The sequence below is a fragment of the Bufo gargarizans genome, chromosome 1 (genome assembly GCF_014858855.1).
Source record: "Bufo gargarizans isolate SCDJY-AF-19 chromosome 1, ASM1485885v1, whole genome shotgun sequence".
NCBI lineage: Eukaryota > Metazoa > Chordata > Amphibia > Anura > Bufonidae > Bufo > Bufo gargarizans.
The window spans coordinates 228,295,171-228,314,910 of NC_058080.1; positions in this window are offsets into that span (position 1 = coordinate 228,295,171).

Genomic DNA, 19,740 nt, shown 5'->3' on the forward strand with positions numbered 1-19,740 from the left:
AAAAAGGTATGGCAGCACAACATCTCACATACAAACAATAAAAGTGGAAAATTAGGATTATTCTAAATTAAAGTGGTATTATACCTACTATAAATGAAAAAATAAAATAGAAGCTCTTTGCTCACATTTTTGATCAAATATGTGTCGGGTCCATCTACCAGGCGTCAAGGTGGCTTCTGCAGATGGGTCCCTAACACTAACAGAACTGCCTCTCCTGGGCTTGACTAAGCCTACAATGTTCAGGGCGGTGTAGGAACCAGTTGCATTTATATAAATTGTGATAAAGGAGAGGCAATTCTGTTAGTGTTAGGGACCCATCTGCAGAAGCCACCTTGACGCCTGGTAGATAGGCCCAACACACATTTGATAAAAAATGTGCGCAAAGAGCTTCTATTTTTTCATTTATAGTAGGTACAATACCATTTAAATTTAGTATAATCCCGATTTCCCAGTTTTTTTGTTTGTATGTGAAACGTGCTGCCAAGCTTGTAGTTTATGGACATCTTCCATAGACTGCACAGTACAACACAGCTTGGTGTCATCTGCAGACCCGTGCAGTGCTTAGACTGGGCCACTTCTAAAAAGGCAGCGGCCCAGCCTAAGGCCCCATAGTGACTGCTGAAAAAAGACGTATTGGTGGTTACTAAGGGTTTAAATAAATAAATAAGTCCACCAGGAAAAACAAGTTGATAAAGTGGATTTACTTTGAAGAAGCTGTAGGGACAGAAGCAGTCAGGCAGGACATGGGCAGCACAAAGGACACGCTCCTACATCTTCAAAGCCATCTCAGTGTCTTTGCTGCTAGAGACTGACTTCATATAACAGGGTTTCTCAATTGCGGTACTCGGGACCTACCTACCAGTCATGTTTTCAGGATTTCCTTAGTATTGAGCCGGTGATATAATTAGTATCAATGCATCAGGACTTACCACAGATATTCATTCTGTGGTATATTCTCAAATCCTGACCGGTAGGTGGGTCCCAAGGACCGGAGTTGAGAAACTCTGTCATATAATAACCAGCAGTGGACAGCCACTTATCAGGAAGGGAAACCCCTAGTGGTCAACAATTTATATATATTTTTTGAAGTGGTAGACTGTATTTTTATAAAATAAAGTGATTTACATTTTTGCTTTTTAGGATATCAGATAAACATAAGTTGTGTGAATGTATGATGATCATAAAAAAAAAAGGAATATGTCCTGTACAACAATGTAGATACTATGCTACAGGTACTGCTATATGGCACCTCCATCCTCCGCAAGTAGAAATGTTAGACTAGAATGTCTCCATAATACTGTACAGTAGCCAATGTTCCAACCTCATGGGTTCACGGTGAAGTCACAATATAGGTTTATACATTTTTGACAGATTTCAGAATATGGCCGTGTGCGTGAGCCCTAAAACCAATTATAAAATAGCAAAAGTAGCTGGCTACTGCTGCAATGATGGAACTGTCTAGAGATGGAGCAAGTGATTGGGAAGACAGAAGAAGACTTTAAAAAATACACAGTGCGACATGGGGATGGATGCCTTAACCCCATCAAAACTGTTCAGTTATTCAAATAAATGCAGAGAAATGCAAAGTCTTGTGTTAAATCCAGAGTAAAACCTTTCTCTCTCAGGCAGCCCAGACTTAATAAGTTAATACTCTATCCCCACTGTATTGTGAGTGAAACCCACAAAAACATGTAAATTAGGTGGTATCCCCCACTACCCACATCATCTGTGGCTAAACACAGGTCCAAACATATCCAGCACTTCTTGAAAATAAATCTTCATTAGTGTTGATCAAGCACCCAAGTGCTTGGGTGCTCGAGTAGAACACCTTGGGATGCTTGGGTGCTATACCGAGCACAATGGAAGTCAATAGGAGAACCCGAGCATTTAACCAGGCACCTCATGCTCTGAAGAGGGGAGGGTGTCTGGTTCATAGGAAAAGGTTAGAAATTGATGGAAACACCACTGAAATGGTTTGGGAACAGCATGGGGAGGATGTCTGGATGCATCTTGGACTCCCAGGTCGTTGCTGGGAACGATGTTGTCCGAGTAGTACGCCACTTTTACAGGCTCACAATAATAAGCACAAAACCGAAGATAAAATCGATTTTAGAGGAAAAATTGTTTGGAAACATTCTTTCCTGTATATTTACTTGTATATAAAGTGCAAGTGCTGCCAAAAATTACAGGGAAGAGGTACTCCGATACAACCTGTATATCACATAAAAGAGGGCCTCATTCACATTGTGGTACAATTGTTCAGGTAGTGGGACTCCAACACTCATAAAGCCTATGCACTAAGTGAAAAGGCTGCCAAAAAATACAAGGAACAGGCACTCCAATACACCCTTTTTTACACCCTTTATGGGAAGCAGGTATATCGCACCCCTCAATCAGTATTTTGTTGAAGCAGGTATATACAACCCCTTAATCAATATTTTGTAGAAGCAGGTATATCGCACCCCTCAATCAGTATTTTGTGGAAGCACATATATTGCACCCATCAATCAGTATTTTGTGGAAGCAGGTATATCGCAGGCCTCAATCAATATTTGGTGTAAGCAGGTATATCGCACCTCTCAATCAGTATTTTGTGGAAGCAGGTATATAGAACCCCTTAATCAGTATTTTGTAGAAGTAGGAATATCCCACCCCATAATCAGTATTTTGTGGAAACAGGTATATAAAACACCTGAATCAATATTTGGTGGAAGCAGGTATATCACACCCCTCAATTATAACCGATACATACCTCAGCTATAGCAGTATAGAATCAAGAAGGGGCCTAGATATATATAATGCTACTCCTACAACGACTGAACAAATAACCCCTAATAATAATGAAAGGTACTCACATTTATTATCAAGCGAAAATCTTTATTAATGGTAAAAGTATTAGACAAGGTGAAAACAAAAGGGAGGAGGTGGCTGCAAGACCGCCTCACCCCAAACCCCTGGTAGTGGAGAGCACACTAGAGAAACTCAGGTCATGAGTCAACAAGGATAATGGTATAATATCCACGGGTAATAGTTGTGCATGCAGCACAAATGACACACAGTAGGAACTAGTGCACCAGTTCAAATAGCAATCACAAACATGTGCTGCATACATACAATGTATACGGGTCAGATGGCCCCAAAGGAAGGTTCGGTCACCAGTGTCACAAAATATCGTGATGGTGAATCCGCACCCCAAAGTATGTATAAGCTGCACAGCATTACAACATGTGACTAAAAATGACAGAAATCATTTACCCATAGTGGACAGTTTGACTGAGGTTCTCTTAGTGTGCTCCTGCCCCAACACGCGTTTCGCCAACACTCTGGCTTCGTCAGGAGGCTTAAACAAGTGATGTTAAAAGCGGGTATTTATCTTAAAAAACGCACCTGAAGTAAATCAATGACGCAGATCCAGCATGATGAGTTCGGCCGCATCATTATAGCGCGCCACCCGTCTCTCCACAACTAGAGCGGAGCGTGTTAGTTAAAATATAAATAAAGCATACCCACATTCAATCTAAGTAAATAAAACAGTGCAATCATAAAAAGGACCTAAAACTAACCGCCTCATTTAATCCCTCTGTAACAATGTTTTTTTTTTATAATACCCACCTCGACAGCCCAGAGACACCTTATCAATGCTCCTGGCTCGCAAACCTCTAGGGTCACAGTTGTGCTTTTCCTTAAAGTGCAGGACTATGGGTTGTGATTTATTTAGCTCCTCCATCCTCATTGTACCTGCCCTTCGGATTTTACTCGCATGTTCAAGAATTCTCACTCGGAGCTCCCTAGTGGTCATGCCCACATATAGGAGAGGGGCATTCTAGGAGATAGATAACTGCTGTTGATTTGCAATTAATATGGTGTACTATCCCATATTCCTTGTAAAGGAGTTCAGTCTCAACATGTGCCCACATGCCTGACAATTGCCACACGGAAATGAACCCCTAGGTGGGGCCCCTGCTACCAAAGGTGTTACGTGCACCAGATGGAACGTAATGGCTTCTTGTGAGAAAATCGCCCAAATTTTTGGACCTCTTCCACGCAATCAGAGGGTAATCAGAAAGTGACCCTCTGAGGTCACTGTCTGATAATAAGATAGGCCAGTAGTGAGACATGATGTCACATATCTTCCCTCAATGTGTATTGAAAGGTGTAATAAATTGTGGTTTAATGTCACTGTTCTTATTTTTATTACCGTACTTACCAGTAGGAAGTCTCTAGTGGAGGTTTTAGCTCTTAGATAGCCTTTCCTGATATCCTGTTGATTATAGCCCCTGTTACGAAATCTAGTAGTGAGATCTTTAGACTGGGTCTCAAAGCGTTTGTCACTGGAGAAGATCCGGCGTAGTCTTAAAAATTGGCCAGTGGGTATGGCCTTAATTGTCTGCGGTTAGTGAGAGGAGTTAGCATGTAGTAAGGCATTAGTTGCTGTGGGTTTCCTGAAAAGGTCCGTGGAGACCCTGCCATCCAATTCTCTGTGTAGCAGAATATCCAAGAACTCAATGCTCTTTTGGCTATGTTTCCATGTGAGTTTAATGTTCAGGTCATTGGTGTTGAGCTGTGCAAAAAAGCCTTCAAGCTCCACCAAAGAACCCTGCTATATGAAAAGGATATCATCGATATACCTAGACCACGAGACCACTGAGCTGAACCCAGGCAGATTCTGGACAATCTATCTTTCCTGCAGCCCCAGGAACAAGTTGGCATATGAGGGCGCACAAAATCCGAAGGTCAGGTACAATGAGGATGGAGGAGCTAAATAAGTAACAACCCATAGTCCTGCACTTTAAGGAAAAGCACAACTGTGACCCTAGGGGTTTACGAGCCAGAGGCATTGATAAGGTGTCTCTGGGCTGTCGAGGTGGGGATTATAAAAAAGCATTGTTACAGAGGGAGACTAAATGGATAGTCATGTTAAAAACTGAGATTCCCTTGGGATTAAATGAGGCGGTTAGTTTCAGGTCCTTTTTATGATTGTGCTGTTTTATTTACTTAGATCGAATGTGGGTATGCTTTATTTATATTTTAACTAATTTTCTTCTCTTTTTGGTCTTTCTTATTTTAGCACCCTTGACGATATATTTCTCTCCAGCAAGATGTAGTACGCCTTGTTAACATGCGGATGCATGTTGAAAATCTGCTCCTTGATTTGCACTGTCACTTTATTTCGATATTTAACGTGGTGTGGGGACCTTTTTCTGTATCATTCGTTGTACTTTATATTTATACTTATTTTTGCTAAATATGATTTACCCCTTAGAAAATTTACTTTCTTGTCATCATATTTTTATCTATTTATAATCAATAATTCTCCTTTACATATGGATATGAGATATGAATTACTGGATTAGGCACTTAGAAGATAAAAAAATAGCATTTTTTTCAAACCTTTTTTAACGGCGCTGAAAACAGGAGGCAATGTTCAGCGTAATTTTGTATAAAAAGGAAGTACATTTTTATTCTTTAGTCAACGAGTTTCAAGGGCGCACCGCCCTCCTTATCAGGACAATAATGGCATATACAGAATAGTGTCAAGGGATCGTCTTTTAAACAGTATTTTGGCGCGCAGGCCAGTGGTTTGTAGGCGGGGAGCTAGTATGCGTGATGTTACTAGTGATGTCAGGTAGAAGCCGCCCATATCTGCCTGACTGACATCAGAGATAGAGGCTAGTTGCTGTATATTTGCTGATTACTATCTATTAGAGTTGAGCGAACACCTGGATGTTCGGGTTCGAGAAGTTCGGCCGAACATCCCGGAAATGTTCGGGTTCGGGATCCGAACCCGATCCGAACTTCGTCCCGAACCCGAACCCCATTGAAGTCAATGGGGACCCGAACTTTTCGGCACTAAAAAGGCTGTAAAACAGCCCAGGAAAGAGCTAGAGGGCTGCAAAAGGCAGCAACATGTAGGTAAATCCCCTGCAAACAAATGTGGATAGGGAAATGAATTAAAATAAAAATTAAATAAATAAAAATTAACCAAAATCAATTGGAGAGAGGTTCCATAGCAGAGAATCTGGCTTCCCGTCACCCACCACTGGAACAGTCCATTCTCAGATATTTAGGCCCCGGCACCCAGGCAGAGGAGAGAGGTCCCGTAACAGAGAATCTGTCTTCATGTCAGCAGAGAATTAGTCTGCATGTCATAGCAGAGAATGAGGCTTCACGTCAGCCACCACTGCAACAGTCCATTGGCATATATTTAGGCCCAGCACCCAGGCAGAGGAGGGAGGTCCCGTAACAGAGAATCTGTCTTCATGTCAGCAGAGAATTAGTCTGCATGTCATAGCAGAGAATGAGGCTTCACGTCAGCCACCACTGCAACAGTCCATTGGCATATATTTAGGCCCAGCACACACACAGGCAGAGGAGAGAGGTCCCGTAACAGAGAATCTGTCTTCATGTCAGCAGAGAATTAGTCTGCATGTCATAGCAGAGAATGAGGCTTCACGTCAGCCACCACTGCAACAGTCCATTGGCATATATTTAGGCCCAGCACACACACAGGCAGAGGAGAGAGGTCCCGTAACAGAGAATCTGGCTTCATGTCAGCAGAGAATCAGTCTGCATGTCATAGCAGAGAATGAGGCTTCACGTCAGCCACCACTGCAACAGTCCATTGGCATATATTTAGGCCCAGCACACACACAGGCAGAGGAGAGAGGTCCCGTAACAGAGGATCTGGCTTCATGTCAGCAGAGAATCAGTCTGCATGTCATAGCAGAGAATCAGGCTTCACGTCAGCCACCACTGCAACAGTCCATTGTCATAATATTTAGGCCCAGCACCCAGGCAGAGGAGAGAGGTCCCGTAACAGACAATCTGGCTTCATGTCAGCAGAGAATTAGTCTGCATGTCATAGCAGAGAATGAGGCTTCACGTCAGCCACCACTGCAACAGTCCATTGGCATATATTTAGGCCCAGCACACACACAGGCAGAGGAGAGAGGTCCCGTAACAGACAATCTGGCTTCATGTCAGCAGAGAATTAGTCTGCATGTCATAGCAGAGAATGAGGCTTCACGTCACCCACCACTGCAACAGTCCATTGGCATATATTTAGGCCCAGCACCCAGGCAGAGGAGGGAGGTCCCGTAACAGAGAATCTGTCTTCATGTCAGCAGAGAATTAGTCTGCATGTCATAGCAGAGAATGAGGCTTCACGTCAGCCACCACTGCAACAGTCCATTGGCATATATTTAGGCCCAGCACACACACAGGCAGAGGAGAGAGGTCCCGTAACAGAGGATCTGGCTTCATGTCAGCAGAGAATCAGTCTGCATGTCATAGCAGAGAATCAGGCTTCACGTCAGCCACCACTGCAACAGTCCATTGTCATAAATTTAGGCCCAGCACCCAGGCAGAGGAGAGAGGTCCCGTAACAGAGAATCTGGCTTCATGTCAGCAGAGAATCAGTCTTCATATCATAGCAGAGAATCAGGCTTCACGTCACCCACCACTGTAAGAGTCAATTTTCATAAATTTAGGCCCAGAACCCAGGCAGAGGAGAAAGGTCCCGTAACAGACAATCTGGCTTCATGTCAGCAGAGAATCAGTCTTCATATCATAGCAGAGAATCAGGCTTCACGTCACCCACCACTGCAACAGTCCATTGGCATATATTTAGGCCTAGCACACAGGCAGAGCAGAGAGGTCCCGTAACAGACAATCTGGCTTCATGTCAGCAGAGAATCAGTCTGCATGTCATAGCAGAGAATGAGGCTTCACGTCACCCACCACTGCAACAGTCCATTGGCATATATTTAGGCCCAGAACCCAGGCAGAGGAGAAAGGTCCCGTAACAGACAATCTGGCTTCATGTCAGCAGAGAATCAGTCTTCATATCATAGCAGAGAATCAGGCTTCACGTCACCCACCACTGCAACAGTCCATTGGCATATATTTAGGCCTAGCACACAGGCAGAGCAGAGAGGTCCCGTAACAGACAATCTGGCTTCATGACAGCAGAGAATCAGTCTGCATGTCATAGCAGAGAATCAGGCTTCACGTCAGCCACCACTGCAACAGTCCATTGTCATAAATTTAGGCCCAGCACCCAGGCAGAGGAGAGAGGTCCCGTAACAGACAATCTGGCTTCATGTCAGCAGAGAATTAGTCTGCATGTCATAGCAGAGAATCAGGCTTCATGTCAGCCACCACTGCAACAGTCCATTGGCATATATTTAGGCCTAGCACACAGGCAGAGGAGAGGTTCATTCAACTTTGGGTAGCATCGCAATATAATGGTAAAATGAAAATAAAAATAGGATTGAATGAGGAAGTGCCCTGGAGTCCAATAATATATGGTTATGGGGAGGTAGTTAATGTCTAATCTGGACAAGGGACGGACAGGTCCTGTGGGATCCATGCCTGGTTCATTTTTATGAACGTCAGCTTGTCCACATTGGCTGTAGACAGGCGGCTGCGTTTGTCTGTAATGACGCCCCCTGCCGTGCTGAATACACGTTCAGACAAAACGCTGGCTGCCGGGCAGGCCAGCACCTCCAAGGCATAAAAGGCTAGCTCTGGCCACGTGGACAATTTAGAGACCCAGAAGTTGAATGGGGCCGAACCATCAGTCAGTACGTGGAGGGGTGTGCACACGTACTGTTCCACCATGTTAGTGAAATGTTGCCTCCTGCTAACACGTTGCGTATCAGGTGGTGGTGCAGTTAGCTGTGGCGTGTTGACAAAAGTTTTCCACATCTCTGCCATGCTAACCCTGCCCTCAGAGGAGCTGGCCGTGACACAGCTGCCTTGGCGACCTCTTGCTCCTCCTCTGCCTTGGCCTTGGGCTTCCACTTGTTCCCCTGTGACATTTGGGAATGCTCTCAGTAGCGCGTCTACCAACGTGCGCTTGTACTCGCGCATCTTCCTATCACGCTCCAGTGCAGGAAGTAAGGTGGGCACATTGTCTTTGTAGCGTGGATCCAGCAGGGTGGCAACCCAGTAGTCCGCACAGGTTAAAATGTGGGCAACTCTGCTGTCGTTGCGCAGGCACTGCAGCATGTAGTCGCTCATGTGTGCCAGGCTGCCCAGGGATAAGGACAAGCTGTCCTCTGTGGGAGGCGTATCGTCATCGTCCTGCCTTTCCCCCCAGCCACGCACCAGTGATGGACCCGAGCTGCGTTGGGTGCCACCCCGCTGTGACCATGCTTCATCCTCATCCTCCTCCACCTCCTCCTCATCCTCGTCCTCCTCGTCCTCCAGTAGTGGGCCCTGGCTGGCCACATTTGTACCTGGCCTCTGCTGTTGCCAAAAACCTCCCTCTGAGTCACTTCGAAGAGACTGGCCTGAAAGTGCTAAAAATGACCCCTCTTCCTCCTCCTCCTCCTCCTCCTCCTGGGCCACCTCCTCTTCCATCATCGCCCTAAGTGTTTTCTCAAGGAGACATAGAAGTGGTATTGTAACGCTGATAACGGTGTCATCGCCACTGGCCATGTTGGTGGAGTACTCGAAACAGCGCAACAGGGCACACAGGTCTCGCATGGAGGCCCAGTCATTGGTGGTGAAGTGGTGCTGTTCTGTAGTGCGACTGACCCGTGCGTGCTGCAGCTGAAACTCCACTATGGCCTGCTGCTGCTCGCACAGTCTGTCCAGCATGTGCAAGGTGGAGTTCCACCTGGTGGGCACGTCGCATATGAGGCGGTGAGCGGGAAGGCCGAAGTTACGCTGTAGCGCAGACAGGCGAGCAGCAGCAGGATGTGAACGCCGGAAGCGCGAACAGACGGCCCGCACTTTATGCAGCAGCTCTGACATGTCGGGGTAGTTGTGAATGAACTTCTGCACCACCAAATTCAGCACATGCGCCAAGCAAGGGATGTGCGTCAAATTGGCTAGTCCCAGAGCTGCAACGAGATTTCGCCCATTATCACACACCACCAGGCCGGGCTTGAGGCTCACCGGCAGCAACCACTCGTCGGTCTGTTGTTCTATACCCCGCCACAACTCCTGTGCGGTGTGGGGCCTGTCCCCCAAACATATGAGTTTCAGAATGGCCTGCTGACGTTTACCCCGGGCTGTGCTGAAGTTGGTGGTGAAGGTGTGTGGCTGACTGGATGAGCAGGTGGAAGAAGAGGAGGAGGAAGCCGAGAAGGAGGAGGTGGCAACAGGAGGCAAAGAATGTTGCCCTGCGATCCTTGGCGGCGGAAGGACGTGCGCCAAACAGCTCTCCGCCTGGGGCCCAGCTGCCACTACATTTACCCAGTGTGCAGTTAGGGAGATATAGCGTCCCTGGCCGTGCTTACTGGTCCACGTATCTGTGGTTAGGTGGACCTTGCCACAGATGGCGTTGCGCAGTGCACACTTGATTTTATCGGATACTTGGTTGTGCAGGGAAGGCACGGCTCTCTTGGAGAAGTAGTGCCGGCTGGGAACAACATACTGTGGGACAGCAAGCGACATGAGCTGTTTGAAGCTATCTGTGTCCACCAGCCTAAATGACAGCATTTCATAGGCCAGTAGTTTAGAAATGCTGGCATTCAGGGCCAGGGATCGAGGGTGGCTAGGTGGGAATTTACGCTTTCTATCAAATGTTTGTGAGATGGAGAGCTGAACGCTGGCGTGTGACATGGTTGAGACGCTTGGTGACGGAGGTGGTGGTGGTGGTGTTGGTGGTACATCCCCTGTTTGCTGGGCGGCAGGTGCCAACGTTCCTCCAGAGGCGGAGGAAGAGGCCGAGGCGGCAGCAGCAGAATAGGCCGAGGCGGCAGCAGCAGAAGAGGTAGCAGGGGGAGCCTGAGTGACTTCCTTGGTTTTAAGGTGTTTACTCCACTGCAGTTCATGCTTTGCATGCAGGTGCCTGGTCATGCAGGTTGTGCTCAGGTTCAGAACGTTAATGCCTCGCTTCAGGCTCTGATGGCACAGCGTGCAAACCACTCGGGTCTTGTCGTCAGCACATTGTTTGAAGAAGTGCCATGCCAGGGAACTCCTTGAAGCTGCCTTTGGGGTGCTCGGTCCCAGATGGCGGCGGTCAGTAGCAGGCGGAGTCTCTTGGCGGCGGGTGTTCTGCTTTTGCCCACTGCTCCCTCTTTTGCTACGCTGTTGGCTCGGTCTCACCACTGCCTCTTCCTCCGAACTGTGAAAGTCAGTGGCACGACCTTCATTCCATGTGGGGTCTAGGACCTCATCGTCCCCTGCATCGTCTTCCACCGAGTCTTGATCCCTGACCTCCTGTTCAGTCTGCACACTGCAGAAAGACGCAGCAGTTGGCACCTGTGTTTCGTCATCATCAGAGACATGCTGAGGTGGTATTCCCATGTCCTCATCATCAGGAAACATAAGTGGTTGTGCGTCAGTGCATTCTATGTCTTTCACCGCTGGGGAAGGGCTAGGTGGATGCCCTTGGGAAACCCTGCCAGCGGAGTCTTCAAACAGCATAAGAGACTGCTGCATAACTTGAGGCTGAGACAGTTTCCCTGGTATGCATGGGGGTGATGTGACAGACTGATGGGGTTGGTTTTCAGGCGCCATCTGTGCGCTTTCTGCAGAAGACTGGGTGGGAGATAATGTGAACGTGCTGGATCCACTGTCGGCCACCCAATTGACTAATGCCTGTACCTGCTCAGGCCTTACCATCCTTAGAACGGCATTGGGCCCCACCATATATCGCTGTAAATTCTGGCGGCTACTGGGACCTGAGGTAGTTGGTACACTAGGACGTGTGGATGTGGCAGAACGGCCACGTCCTCTCCCAGCACCAGAGGGTCCACTAACACCACCACGACCATGTCCACGTCCGCGTCCCTTACTAGATGTTTTTCTCATTGTTATGGTTCACCACAACAACAAATATATTATTTGGCCCAATGTATTGTATTCAAATTCAGCGGGATATAAATTTGAGGCCTAGTATTTAGGCGCTGGGTGACCGGTATGGATTTAGTGACAGAATTAGACTTGGAAATGCACAGAAGCGTGTGTGTGAAGTTATTCTGAATGACCCTATGTGCACCTTCAATATGATCTACCCTTTTAGGGATAGATTTCAAATAGCTCTGATATAGCAGAAACGACTAAATTATGAAATTGCTAAATTGGGAATTGTATTTCAACCCAGAACAAAAATGTGCTTTGACGGACACTAAATAACTTTCCCAGCCACAACAGGACAGCGGTAACGAGAGATTTAGCGGGATATAAATTTGAGGCCTAGTATTTAGGCGCTGGGTGACAGGTATGGGTTTAGTGACAGAATTAGATTTGGAAATGCACAGTAGCGGGTGTGTGAAGTTATTCTGAATGACCCTATGTGCACCTTGAATATTATATACCCTTTTAGGGATAGATTTCAAATAGCTCTGATATAGCAGAAACCACTAAATTATGAAATTGCTAAATTGGGAATTGTATTTCAACCCAGAACAAGAAATGTGCTTGAACGGACACTAAATAACTCGCCCAGCTACAGCACTAGGGACAGATTTAGCGGGATATAAATTTGAGGCCTAGTATTTAGGCGCTGGGTGACAGGTATGGGTTTAGTGCCAGAATTAGACTTGGAAATACACAGTAGCGGGTGTGTGTGAAGTTATTCTGAATGACCCAATGTGCACCTTGAATATTATATACCCTTTTAGGGATAGATTTCAAATAGCTCTGATATAGCAGAAACCACTAAATTATGAAATTGCTAAATTGGGAATTGTATTTCAACCCAGAACAAGAAATGTGCTTGAACGGACACTAAATAACTCGCCCAGCTACAGCACTAGGGACAGATTTAGCGGGATATAAATTTGAGGCCTAGTATTTAGGCGCTGGGTGACAGGTATGGGTTTAGTGCCAGAATTAGACTTGGAAATACACAGTAGCGGGTGTGTGTGAAGTTATTCTGAATGACCCAATGTGCACCTTGAATATTATATACCCTTTTAGGGATAGATTTCAAATAGCTCTGATATAGCAGAAACCACTAAATTATGAAATTGCTAAATTGGGAATTGTATTTCAACCCAGAACAAGAAATGTGCTTGAACGGACACTAAATAACTCGCCCAGCTACAGCACTAAGGACAGATTTAGCGGGATATAAATTTGAGGCCTAGTATTTAGGCGCTGGGTGACAGGTATGGGTTTAGTGCCAGAATTAGACTTGGAAATACACAGTAGCGGGTGTGTGTGAAGTTATTCTGAATGACCCAATGTGCACCTTGAATATTATATACCCTTTTAGGGATAGATTTCAAATAGCTCTGATATAGCAGAAACCACTAAATTATGAAATTGCTAAATTGGGAATTGTATTTCAACCCAGAACAAGAAATGTGCTTGAACGGACACTAAATAACTCGCCCAGCTACAGCACTAAGGACAGATTTAGCGGGATATAAATTTGAGGCCTAGTATTTAGGCGCTGGGTGACAGGTATGGGTTTAGTGCCAGAATTAGACTTGGAAATACACAGTAGCGGGTGTGTGTGAAGTTATTCTGAATGACCCAATGTGCACCTTGAATATTATATACCCTTTTAGGGATAGATTTCAAATAGCTCTGATATAGCAGAAACCACTAAATTATGAAATTGCTAAATTGGGAATTGTATTTCAACCCAGAACAAGAAATGTGCTTGAACGGACACTAAATAACTCGCCCAGCTACAGCACTAAGGACAGATTTAGCGGGATATAAATTTGAGGCCTAGTATTTAGGCGCTGGGTGACAGGTATGGGTTTAGTGCCAGAATTAGACTTGGAAATACACAGTAGCGGGTGTGTGTGAAGTTATTCTGAATGACCCAATGTGCACCTTGAATATTATATACCCTTTTAGGGATAGATTTCAAATAGCTCTGATATAGCAGAAACCACTAAATTATGAAATTGCTAAATTGGGAATTGTATTTCAACCCAGAACAAGAAATGTGCTTGAACGGACACTAAATAACTCGCCCAGCTACAGCACTAGGGACAGATTTAGCGGGATATAAATTTGAGGCCTAGTATTTAGGCGCTGCGTGACAGGTATGGGTTTAGTGACAGAATTAGACTTGGAAATACACAGTAGCGGGTGTGTGTGAAGTTATTCTGAATGACCCAATGTGCACCTTGAATATTATATACCCTTTTAGGGATAGATTTCAAATAGCTCTGATATAGCAGAAACCACTAAATTATGAAATTGCTAAATTGGGAATTGTATTTCAACCCAGAACAAGAAATGTGCTTGAACGGACACTAAATAACTCGCCCAGCTACAGCACTAGGGACAGATTTAGCTGGATATAAATTTGAGGCCTAGTATTTAGGCGCTGGGTGACCGGTATGGATTTAGTGACAGAATTAGACTGGGATATGGCCAAAAAATAAACAGACTATTGCTGGTTAAATGCACTTGGTGTGACAGCTTCACCCTGATGTAGGCTTTAGCCAAAAAACAACCACACCATTGAGGGTTAAATGCACTTGGTGACAGGCGCAGCTTGCCCCTGATTTAGTATATGGCCAAAAAATGAACAGACTATTGCTGGTTAAATGCACTTGGTGTGACAGCTTCACCCTGATGTAGGCTTTAGCCAAAAAACAACCACACCATTGAGGGTTAAATGCACTTGGTGACAGGCGCAGCTTGCCCCTGATTTTGTATATGGCCAAAAAATGAACAGACTATTGCTGGTTAAATGCACTTGGTGTGACAGCTTCACCCTGATGTAGGCTTTAGCCAAAAAACAACCACACCATTGAGGGTTAAATGCACTTGGTCGCAGCTTGTGCTGGCGCACCACAAGACACAAAATGGCCGCCGATCACCCCAGAAAAATGTGACTGACAAACGGTCTGTGCAGCCTAAAAACAGTGAGCAATTGAGGATCAGCAGCTCAATGATCCACAGCTGCAGATCGATCAGTTAATCAAGTCCTTTGGAGGAGTTAATCTGCCTAATCTCGCCCTACTGTCGCAGCCGCAACCTCTCCCTACGCTAATCAGAGCAGAGTGACGGGCGGCGCTATGTGACTCCAGCTTAAATAGAGGCTGGGTCACATGGTGCTCTGGCCAATCACAGCCATGCCAATAGTAGGCATGGCTGTGATGGCCTCTTGGGGCAAGTAGTATGACGCTTGTTGATTGGCTGCTTTGCAGCCTTTCAAAAAGCGCCAAGAAAGCGTCACAAAAGCGCGAAGAAAGCGACGAACACCGAACCCGAACCCGGACTTTTACGAAAATGTCCGGGTTCGGGTCCGTGTCACGGACACCCCAAAATTCGGTACGAACCCGAACTATACAGTTCGAGTTCGCTCATCCCTACTATCTATATGGTTTATGTATTCGCAAGGTAGAGCGGAGATGTGTTTATATTCGGGTATTAAGCATCTGTATGTGTCGGGAAGGGGACTTGTTCGGGCAGTCCTATCCTTGCACTCACAATCTCCTGCTGTATTTCATTGAGCTACTGACAGCAGGGTAAAGCAGAGAGGTTTGCCATAGGTAGCGCTGTCACCTACCGCAGGGTGCAAACTAAAAACTGACGGTGGGATCCAGATTAGATTGGATTAGGCACTTGGCACTTTATTTTCTGGGAACAGAATATATGTAATAATGATACCATGATAAGATTGTATATTGGGTTAATCATGTCATACACATCTGCATTACAATGGCACTTGCACTTCCTTATAATACATGTTGTTTATATAATGAACTGCTCGTTTTATCACTATCTCTGTTTGCACTTTTAATGGTATACTGTGGATCAACATTTTGTTTCAGCAGTTATACCTCTTTTGTTGTTTATACCTGGGGTGTACGCATTCCACGCATGCACTGACGTGGGCGCATCATTTGGTGCTCCGCATAGCTCCGCTCCCCGACAGCATTAGTAGGTGTTGGTTTACACCTCGCATCACCCAGTATGGGATGACGCGGGAGGTCACATGAACACGCACCACTTTAGCTGTGGAGAGACGGGTGGCACGCTATGATGATGCGGCCCAACTCATCATGCTGGATCTGCGTCATTGATTTATTTCAGGTGCGTCAGGTGCCAGAGGGTTGGCGAAACGCGTGTTGGGGCAGGAGCACACTAAGAGAACCTCGATCAAACTGTCCACTATGGGTAAATAATTTCTGTCATTTTTTGTCACATTTTGTAATGCTGTGCAGCTTATACATACTTTGGGGTGCGGATTCACCATCACGATATTTTGTGACACTGGTGACCGGACCTTCCTTTGGGGCCATCTTACCGGTATACATTGTATGTATGCAGCACATGTTTGTGATTGCTATTTGAACTGGTGCACTAGTTCCTACTGTGTGTCATTTGTGCTGCATGCACAACTATTACCCGTGGATATTATACCATTATCCTTGTTGACTCATGACCTGAGTTTCTCTAGTGTGCTCTCCACTACCAGGGGTTTGGGGGTGAGGCGGTCTTGCAGCCACCTCCTCCCTTTTGTTTTCACCTTGTCTAATACTTTTACCATTAATAAAGATTTTGGCTTGATAATAAATGTGAGTACCTTTCATTATTATTAGGGGCTATTTGTTCAGTCATTGTAGGAGTAATATCACACCCCTCAATCAGTATTTTGTGGAGGCCGGTATATCAAACCCCTCAATCAGTATTTTGTGGAAGCAGGTATATAGAACCCCTTAATCAGTATTTTGTAGAAGTAGCTATATCCCACCCCTCAATCAGTATTTTGTGGAAACAGGTATATAGAAGACCTGAATCAATATTTGGTGGAAGCAGGTATATCGCACCCCGGATTCAGTATTTTGTGGAAGCAGGTATATAGAACCCCTGAATCAATATTTGGTGGAAGTAGGTATATTGCACCCCTCAATCAGTATTTTGTAGAAGGAGGTGTATCAAACCCCTCAATCAGTATATTGTGGAAATAGGAATATCGCAGGCCTTAATCAATATTTGGTGTAAGCAGGTATATCGCACCCCTCAATCTGTATTTTGTGGAAGCAGGTATATCAAACCCCTAAATCAGTATTTTGTGGGAGCAGGTATATCGCACCCCTCAATCAATATTATGTAGAAGCAGGTATATCTAACCCCTTAATCAGTATTTTGTGGTAGCAAGTATATCGTACCCCTCAATCTGTAATTTGTGGAAGCAGGTATATCCAACCCCTTAATCACTATTTTGTGGAAGAAGATATATCACACCCATCAATCAAGTGTTTTATATACCTGTTTGCACAAAATACTGATTGAGGGGTGGGATATACCTGCTTCCACAAAATACTGATTGAGGGGTGCGATATACCTGCTTACACCAAATATTGATTGAGGCCTGCGATATACCTGTTTCCACAAAATACTGATAGAGGGGTGCGATATACCTGTTTCCACAAAATACTGATAGAGGGGTGCAATATACCTGCTTTTACAAAATACTGATTAAGGGGTTTTATATACCTGATTCGACAAAATACTGATTGAGAGGTGCGATATACCCGCTTCAACCAAATATTGATTGAGGCTTGCGATACACTGGCTTCCACAAAATACTGATTAAGGGGCGCGATTATCCATGCTTCCACCAAATATTGATTCAGGGGTTCTATATACCTGCTTACACAAAATCTTGATTGAGGAGTGCGATATACCTGCTTCCACCAAATATTGATTGAGGCCTACGGTACACCAGCTTCCACAAAATACTGATTGAGAGGTGCGATATACCTACTTCAAACAAATATTGATTAAGGGGTTCTATATACCTGTTTCCACAAAATACTGATTTAGGGGTGCGATATACCTGCTTTCACAAAATACCGATTAAGGGGTTTGATATACCTGCTTCCATAAAATACTGATTAAAGGGTGCGATATACCTGCTTCCACCAAATATTGATTCAGGTGTTCTATATACCTGTTTCCACAAAATACTGTTTGAGGGGTGGGATATACCTGCTTCTACAAAATATTGATTAAGGGGTTCTATATACCCGCTTCCACAAAACACTGATTGAGGGGTGCGATATACCTGCTTCCACCAAATATTGATTAAGGCGTTCTATATACCTGTTTCCCCAAAATACTGATTAATGGGTTCTTTATACTTGCTTCCACAAAATACAGATTGAGGGGTGCGATATACCTGCGTCCACAAAATACTGATTGAGGGGTGCGATATACCTGCCTCCACAAAATACTGAATAAGGGGTTTGATATACCTGCTTCCACAAAATACTAATTGAGGGGTGCGATATTCCTGCTTCTACAAAATACTAATTAAGAGGTTTGATATAATCACTTCCACAAAATACAGATTGAGGGGTGCGATATACCTGCTTCTACAAAATACTGATTAAGGGGTTTGATATGCCTGCTTCCGCAAAATACTGATTGAGTGGTGTGATATACCTGCTTTCACAAAATATTCAAATAAATACTGATTGAGGGGTGGGATATACCTGCTTCTACAAAATACAGATTGAGGGGTGTGATATGTCTGCTTACACTAAATATTTGATTCAGGTGTTCTATATACAGTGGATATAAAAAGTCTACACACCCCTGTTAATATGTCAGGTTTTTGTGATGTAAAAAAATGAGACAAAGATAAATCATTTCAGAACTTTTTCCACCTTTAATGTGACCTATAAACTGTACAACTCAATTGAAAAACAAACTGAAATCTTTTAGGTGGAAGGAAGAAAACAAACACAGGAGGCAAAAAAGTAAACTGCTAATTTATCTGGAGCGAGCTATCCACCATGCACGGTCACATCTTGCGCTCCCAGGACGCCAGCACATGGCTCCAAAGTATGGGCTTTTTTTTTTACTTGTCAGCTGCTTACAATAGTGTTGCCATCTGCAGCCTGTGCTGTCAACGCATAAGTCACGGTAAGCCCAACACTTATCTAGGGACGACTGCCTTAAGAAGGCACCTGGCCTCCCATCACCGAGCCCAGTGGGAGCAACGACGTCAGAACCTACAAAGCCATACTCCAGGCGTTCAACGCCCTGCCTCTTCTCCTTTCTCCTCCCAATTGTCCTTTACTCCACCTTCCACCGTGCTGTCGTCACGTTCATCTGGCAGAAGGCAGGCTTCCGTGGCCCAAATGTTCGAGCGTAAAAAGTTCATGATGCTGGATAACCCTCTTTCCCAACGGCTGACCGCTGGCTTGTCAAAACTGCTAGCCTGCCAACTACTGCCACATAAACTGGTGGACTTGGAGGCCACAATGGAAGGTCCCCGGAAGGAAATATTTCTCCCAGAAGGGCATCCCATAGCTATATGGCCAGGTTTAGCTGCAAGTGAATATATCTCTGGCACACAGTGTCGGTGCCAAGATCTGACCACAGACACGCAGTCTAGCAAACACGGGCAGGGAAGGTACATAACTTTTACTGCCAACTGGGTGAACCTTCCGATGGCCGTCAAGTAAATAACCTGTGGCCACCCGTGTGGATTTGGTGTTACCGCCACAGATTGCATGCAGGCCTGCCTCTTCTTCTCCTCCTCCTACTCCATCCTCTATTTCCTCCTTGACTGACTCTTCCTTTTCCACTTCTACTGCCTCTTCCGCTGCACCCCAGAACCTATTTAACATGCCAGGTGAGACGTTGCCATGCTGCGGCTGTTGTGCCTGGAAGCCAAGCACCACAACCGATCCTGCACTCCTTTCAGCTCTGCGGTCACATGCCAATCAGTGGCTAATCCCGCTCAATTTGACAGTTGGTAAAGTGGTGTGCGACAACGGTGCCAATCTGCTGAGCGCGCTGAAACAGGACAAAATGACAAACGTGCCTTGCATGGCACACGTCCTGAAC